Here is a 6,979-nt window from a genome sequence, read left to right on the forward strand (position 1 = left end):
GCCACCCTTTGCTCTGATTACTGCTTTGCACACTCCTGGCATTCTCTTGATAAGCTTCAAGAAGTAGTCACCTGAAATGGTTTCCCAACAGTCTTTAAGGAGTTCCTAGAGATGCTTAGCCCTTATTGGCCCTTTTGCATTCACTCTGCGGTCCAGCTCACCCCAAACCATCTTGATTGAGTTCAGGTCAGGTGACTGTGGAGGCACTTCATCACTCTCCTTCTTGGTCAAATAGCCTTTACACAGCCTTTAGGTGTGTTTGGGGTCATTGTCCTGTTTAAAAATAAATTATGGTCCAACTAAACGCAAACCGGATGGGATGTTGCATGTCGCTGCAGGATGCTGTGGTAGCCATGCTGGTTCAGTATGCCTTCAATTTTGAACAATGTCACCAGCAAAGCACCCCCACACCATCACACCTCCTCCTCCATGCTTCACGGTGGGAACCAGGCATGTAGAATCTATCCGGTCACCTTTTCTCCGTCACACAAAGACATGGCGGGTGGAACCAAAGATCTCAAATTTGGACTCATCAGACCAAAGCACAGATTTCCATTGGTTTAATGTCCATTCCTTGTGTTTCTTGGCCTGAACAAATCTCTTCTGCTTGTTGCCTCTCCTTAGCAGTGGTTTCATAGCTGCTATTTGACCATGAAGGCCTGATTCGCACAGTCTCCTCTTAACAGTCGTTCTAGAGATGTGCCTGCTGCTAGAACTCTGTATGGTATTCATCTGGTCTCTAATCTGAGCTGCTGTTAATTTGCAATTTCTGAGGCTGGTAACTCAGATGAACTTATCCTCAGCAGCAGAGGTTACTCTTGGTCTTCTTTTCCTGGGGTAATCCTCATGTGAGCCAGTTTTGTTGTAGCGCTTGATGGTTTTTGCGACTGCACTTGGGGACACATTCAAAGTTTTTGCAATTTTCCGGACTGACTGACCTACATTTCTTAAAGTAATGATGGTCACTTGGTTCTCTTTACTTAGCTGATTGGTTCTTTCCATAATATGAATTCTAACAGTTGTCCAAAAGGGCTGTCGGCGGTGTATCAACCTGACTTCTGCACAACACAACTGATGGCCCCAACTCCATAAAAAAAGGCAAGAAATTCCACTAATTAACCCTGACAAGGCACACCTGTGAAGTGAAAACCATTTTAGGTGACTACCTTCTATAGCTCATTGAGAGAACACCAAGGGTTTGCAGCGCTATCAAAAAAGCAAAGGGTGGCTACTTTGAAGAAACTAGAATATAAGACATGTTTTCAGTTATTTCACAGGTGATAGTCATGAAAATAAAGAAAATGCATTGAGTGAGAAGGTGTTCAAACTTTTATTTATACACACACACACACACACACACACACACACACACACACACACCACACACACACACACACACACACACACACACACACACACACACACACACACACACACACACACACACACACACACACACACACACACACACACACACACACACACACACACACACACCACACACACACACACACACACACACACACACACACACACACACACACACACACACACTTGCAGGAAGAAAATATATCACAATGTCAATTGGAGGGGTTGGAGGAGAGTTATTTTTCTGCCACAAGGCATTGTTTTGTCATTGATTACGTGCCACTTTGCAACTTACAACAGAGACTATTTATTGATATTGTTTGATTTCAATATTGATCGATCCAACACCAAAGATTCTTTTGTACCTTAAAATAAAATTTCAGTGGTTCATTAACTCCGAATGAGATAAAAAAGTAATGTTAACAGTGATGGACAATTCCGTTTCCAACCTGTAAGGGGACCGAAGAGGAAAAGTATTAAACAGCTTCATCAAAAACGTCACAGAGGGAGTCTGTTCTAATTGGACAACGTTCAACTTTTCAGTTGTGTCAGCTCATTGTCCCGATATCATGTATGTTGTTCGGACAGACCTCCCCTCACTTCTAAAAAAAGAATCCTAAAAAGGAAACACTGTAGGCATCTGTACTCTTGGAAGCCTTCAAACTATCTCCGATGTATGGGGATGGATTACGTAAGGTAAATGTAATTGTCTGGAATATTAATTGGCCCAGACACATACAGTTGGAGGTAATAAATATGGATTACAACCAATAACCGATGTCTTTTCCAAATATCAATGCCTTTCTGTCTCATTTAGATGCGCTGTTAGATGTTATCTAAAAATGTGCGTATCTGCCTAGCTCTATTACTGTCGGACACAAATATGGTGGCGAGCATGTTGGAAGTGACGTCTTTGTAGGGCTGCACGATTATGGCCAAAATTATCACAATATTTTGATCAATCTTGAGAGCATGATTAATTATCACGATTTGGTGATTTTAACCAAAACTAATTTTATAGTTAAAGAGGCTATTTATAACTGCTTTCACATCCATATTGTGCTACATTCCTCTTATGCTGTACATGATTTACAGAACAAATGTGAAAAGTGTGACAGCCTACATAAACATCCCCACCCCAAAAAAAATGTCCATTACAGTGAATTTATAAGGCAAACTTTCAGGAAACCAAAAGATATTTAAAAATGAAAGACGTAAGACACTAGACACTGTTGTTGACAAGTTAACATTAAGAGTTTTGAGAACACTTGCAGCTATAGATATTTACAAACAAAGACATCAACATAAACATGCATGGACTAAATAACCTAATTCTCTCAAGAGCAATCATGTAGACGGAGACAGATACAATCATTGCCCACCACATCCCATGAATTATTGCTTCAGTTCCCTTGACACAAGACACAGCACTTCAAAGAACCACATTCAAATCAAATAGGCTATATCCAGGTTTAAAAGAAAATCTGAAAACTATTGTTTGTAATGCAGTTGTGTTTAGACTAGAGGTCAACACAGAGTGAGATCCTGAATGTGCTACAAAGTTAACCAGAGTTCAAATGGTCAATTTTCTTTTCACAGTAACGCATGTATGTATCAGTGTCATAAAGTAGCACAACTTCCTTCTCACCAAGCAATATCATTTATGTATAGTAATTACTAATTCATAATCAGATATTCAAAAAGTATCATTCCATTTGATTTCCACTAAAGGAAAATCTCAGCAAGCAATAGTCAAAAAGGAAATAGAAATAGAAATAGCTGTAACAGTGATGATGGTATACAGTTGCTATGGCCCTTTGTATCATGGCAACTAAGTGACTTATTCATACATTTTCCACAGAACAGCTGTAGACCCCCGACCAAGGACTTCAGAACAACCCCAAGGGCAGTGGAGCCAAGAGTACATCCAGTGGTGGGGATTACACAGAATAGGCTCACATGCGCTAACACACACAAGTATGCAGGCAAAGACCCAATGGGCTCATTCTGCATTTTCTTGTGCACTGTCACCAACAGCAAGAGTGATGTTTGCCCTACCTTATTCTGAAGCAGCAGCAGGTTTTGTCTGATGACGACGACTGGTCTGGACATTCAACACTGTCTTAAAAGAAACAAAAGACATGTTAGGAGTCTGAAGTTGTCTTTGTCTCTGTTCTAAAATCTATGAATGAAGCTAGACAAGTTAATGTGAGTAAAATGAGTGAATATCCAAAAACAAAACCAATCAACAATTATCAAATTAAAAGTGTTTGGGTACTTATAGGTCTGCTCTTATGGCACAAATAAATCCCTTTATACGTCCTTTTCAACAAAACATGTGCACAGATGTGTATCCGTGTCTGGTTGGGTAAGTAAATAAGGTCATGACACGCACAGCCTTATTTATGCCTGTATAAACTGTATGTGGCACATCTCCCCCTTCTCAGCAAAGAATAAGTGTTAGCCCAACCATGAGATTAGACAAGAAAAAAAAGAATAAAGCTTACATGGAATACAAGTGTGGTATCTTCAGCATGATTAGGTATTCACACCCAGACAAGCCAAATCAGAGGTAATAGGGAAGACATTAGTGCAGCGAGCAAAGACAAATGAGAGAAGGGAGGGATGAGATGGGAGGGGAGGAAGAAAAAACCTCTGACACAGTGCTCATTTGATTGCAGCAAACAATTTTCTAATCTTCTATGACGTACAGGTTTACACTCACTGACACTCTTTCAGTCTTTCAGCCAACCAGTGCAGATGGACATTGCTTTTTACTTTAATAAAGTAAATCCATTTTACGGCAAACTGCTGCTACACACTCCCCCACACGTTCAGACACTTTAAATGAGTGTCATGTATCAACATGACACATACAGGCTTCCCTTCTCTCCATCAGCAGGTGAAATGACATGATATCTCTGATCCTGTCAGAGCTTTTACATTAGGCTCAGCTGTGCTTTCAATTTCTCTCTTTTGTGTGGGTGCTAAAAAAAAAAAATTTCCAATCAAAAAAAGATCTCGTAAGTGGTATATAACCCGTTACTAATTCATTTTGATTCCTTAGATCTAAGAAATGCAGCCTTGTTACATTTGGGTACCAATAATTTGGGATCTGAGATCTAAATGACCTCTTAGCCTCGACTAGGTCACCGGTCACAGGGTGGGCCGTGGGGAAGGGGTGCAAACCCCTTCTGCAACCACACCCAATTCCGTTATTAAATATAACACTTTATAGTTTAATTTTCTTTACAGTTGCTTTAACTGCCTTTTAACAAGCACTGTGACAGTATGCATTTTTTTCAAGGTAACACCGCTAGCTGCTAGACTAATTTATGCACTGTAAAGTGCAATGGTAAAACACTGCAGCGCTAGGTTGTTCATTTCAGCTAAGAACAGAGAAATGTCCTTCCCTTCCATACTGTGTGTTATAAATTCAATTGAACTTTATCTGTAGATATTACAATAACTAAAGCCTAGACATAATTCAGAATGATCGGACAAAAAGAAATCTCCCATAGGTTTAATGGACTGTCCATCCCCTTTGTGCAAAGCTGAAGTGACAAGCAAGTTAAGTTTTCTTCCCTTTATCGTTGAATAGAAGCCAGTCAATATACCTAAACGCTGATTATAGTGTGGCATATGCACTCCTGTAACTTTCACAAGCAAAATAATTCCATCCAAAGTAAGAAAAATCCGGTGCAGGAGCATTACATCATCGCGATACGGTTGTGAAGCGGTCATCGTCACTGCCCTATTCCAACCGCTCATTCTGCAGTAGAGCACCACTGCTGCACAATGAATATAGGGGAAACAGAGTTGCACCAAGATGATCATTTTATAAAAAACAGCTAGTAAATATGTGGTTTTATAAATATAGTGGATACTGCAATGGGCCTATTAGATCAACTATCGACGTATAAGGAGCAACCGCAGAATGCAAACGGCTCTGCCAATTTATTTATTTATGTAAAATGTATTTGTAAATTGTATAAAAATCCGTCTGCTGTGGTTATCAACTAGTAAGAGTGGGCTCCACTGTCATAGCGTCAGTCATCACTCAGCTCTGTCTGCTTTTGCTATTGCAAATTGTTGATTAATGAACATAATGTTAATGTTGCTTTTAACTAACTGTTAAATCAATCAATGAAAACACGTGCACCTGACAAAAAGTGTGTGCTGCGTGTGGGAAGTTATGAAAATGCTAATATTCTGATTATACATATCTATTGTAAATAAACTAAACTAAGCATGTTGTGGACTGGTTATATATCCTGCTTCTGCTTCCGATATGAGTCGATTGCCATTGACAAGCTAATTAAATGAAACTAATTAAATTGAAAACTAAAGACTGCAGCTTTATTGTCCATATGCCACACAAGCCTATTTAAAACTATGTAAATAGAAAATGCATAGTTGACAAACCCTTCCTGTTATTTCCTTCTTTGAGTATAATAATTTGTGTAGTCTGACAATTAAATTTTTTATAATGTGTGTATACACTGGATGCTGTCATATGTCAATATTTTTTAAGAAACCTCATGGCAGCAGAACACAACCCATCAAAGAGGAAGATTTATACTTCCAGTATATCTGCAAACAGGAAGTAAATGTATATCACAGATTTATGGGGACAGGAGGGAAATACAATTATAGTATCACTGCATCAAAACAGCCCTGCAGGAAAGTAGCTCATATTAAATGTACTTCCACTTCCAATACATCACATTAATTGAATCCATGCAAAAATGTCCTATACCTGAGAAAAAAAAAAAGTGTAGGATACCATATAATTAATTAATAATCATTATTATCTTTAATCATGACTAAAGTGTTTCTATAGGATTTTTTTCAGCAGCGAGGGGAAAGAGTTAGGGGTAACAGAAAGTTTGCAGATCCAGGACCGCCACCACTTCCCAGCAAACTTTTTGTTGATGTGGTCACACAGGTTAGACCCAGCACTGCCGCTGGCCACCACCCCACTGTGACCCCCACCTCTTGGGTTTGCGCTGGCTGAATTCCAGTTGCTGCAGCCGAGCAGAGGCTGCGATTACACCCTGGTCACGTGACACGCAAGAGTAAAAGAGTCTGCAAAAGAAGATGTAAACCGTCAAGTATTGTGCAAAATGTGCCTTGCTAATGTCGCTCCTTCAGGGGGCAACACCACTACCCTGTATCACCACAAAGCTATGTACGAAAGTTGCATGGCTAAAACGCAGAATGCCACCCGACAGGGATCACTGACCTCGTAACTCTTTATGAACATACTTCAGTAACAGAACGTAGAAATTACTGAAGCAGTAAAAACTTATCGTGAAAGAAAGGATGCACCCTAGTACTGTGACCAAGCTTGGGCTGACAGCTTTGATAAATACACTGCAGGGCTTGATATTAAGGCTTGTCTAGGACAAGCAGATTTTTTTTTAGGGCAAGGGGAAGAAAAATGTACTTGCCCCACTGGATAAGTTACAACAAACAAAATAAAATGCCATGTCACTTCACATTATGTGCCACTCATTACTAGGGTTGGGTACCGAACTCTGTACGTTTTAGGTACCGACCGAAAAAGGTTGGTACTACCAAGGACGGATTCACTTTATAAAAAAAAAAA

At 39.7% G+C, this 6,979-nt stretch overlaps 1 protein-coding gene across 3 annotated transcripts in view; it reads right to left on the bottom strand.

Annotated features, from left to right (window-relative positions):
* gpat2 (glycerol-3-phosphate acyltransferase 2, mitochondrial) overlaps window positions 1-6,979 on the bottom strand; it is a 130,921-nt gene that overhangs the window by 115,894 nt on the left and 8,048 nt on the right. For 2 of the 3 annotated variants that reach the window (XM_032515971.1, XM_032515968.1), the window contains exon 2: window positions 3,427-3,486. The gene's annotated coding sequence lies outside the window, so the exon portion shown is untranslated. Of the gene's footprint in view, window positions 1-3,426; window positions 3,491-6,979 lie in introns of all 3 variants that reach the window. The other variant, XM_032515970.1, reaches the window with a different exon arrangement.

The sequence above is a fragment of the Etheostoma spectabile genome, chromosome 5 (genome assembly GCF_008692095.1).
Source record: "Etheostoma spectabile isolate EspeVRDwgs_2016 chromosome 5, UIUC_Espe_1.0, whole genome shotgun sequence".
Lineage (NCBI taxonomy): Eukaryota > Metazoa > Chordata > Actinopteri > Perciformes > Percidae > Etheostoma > Etheostoma spectabile.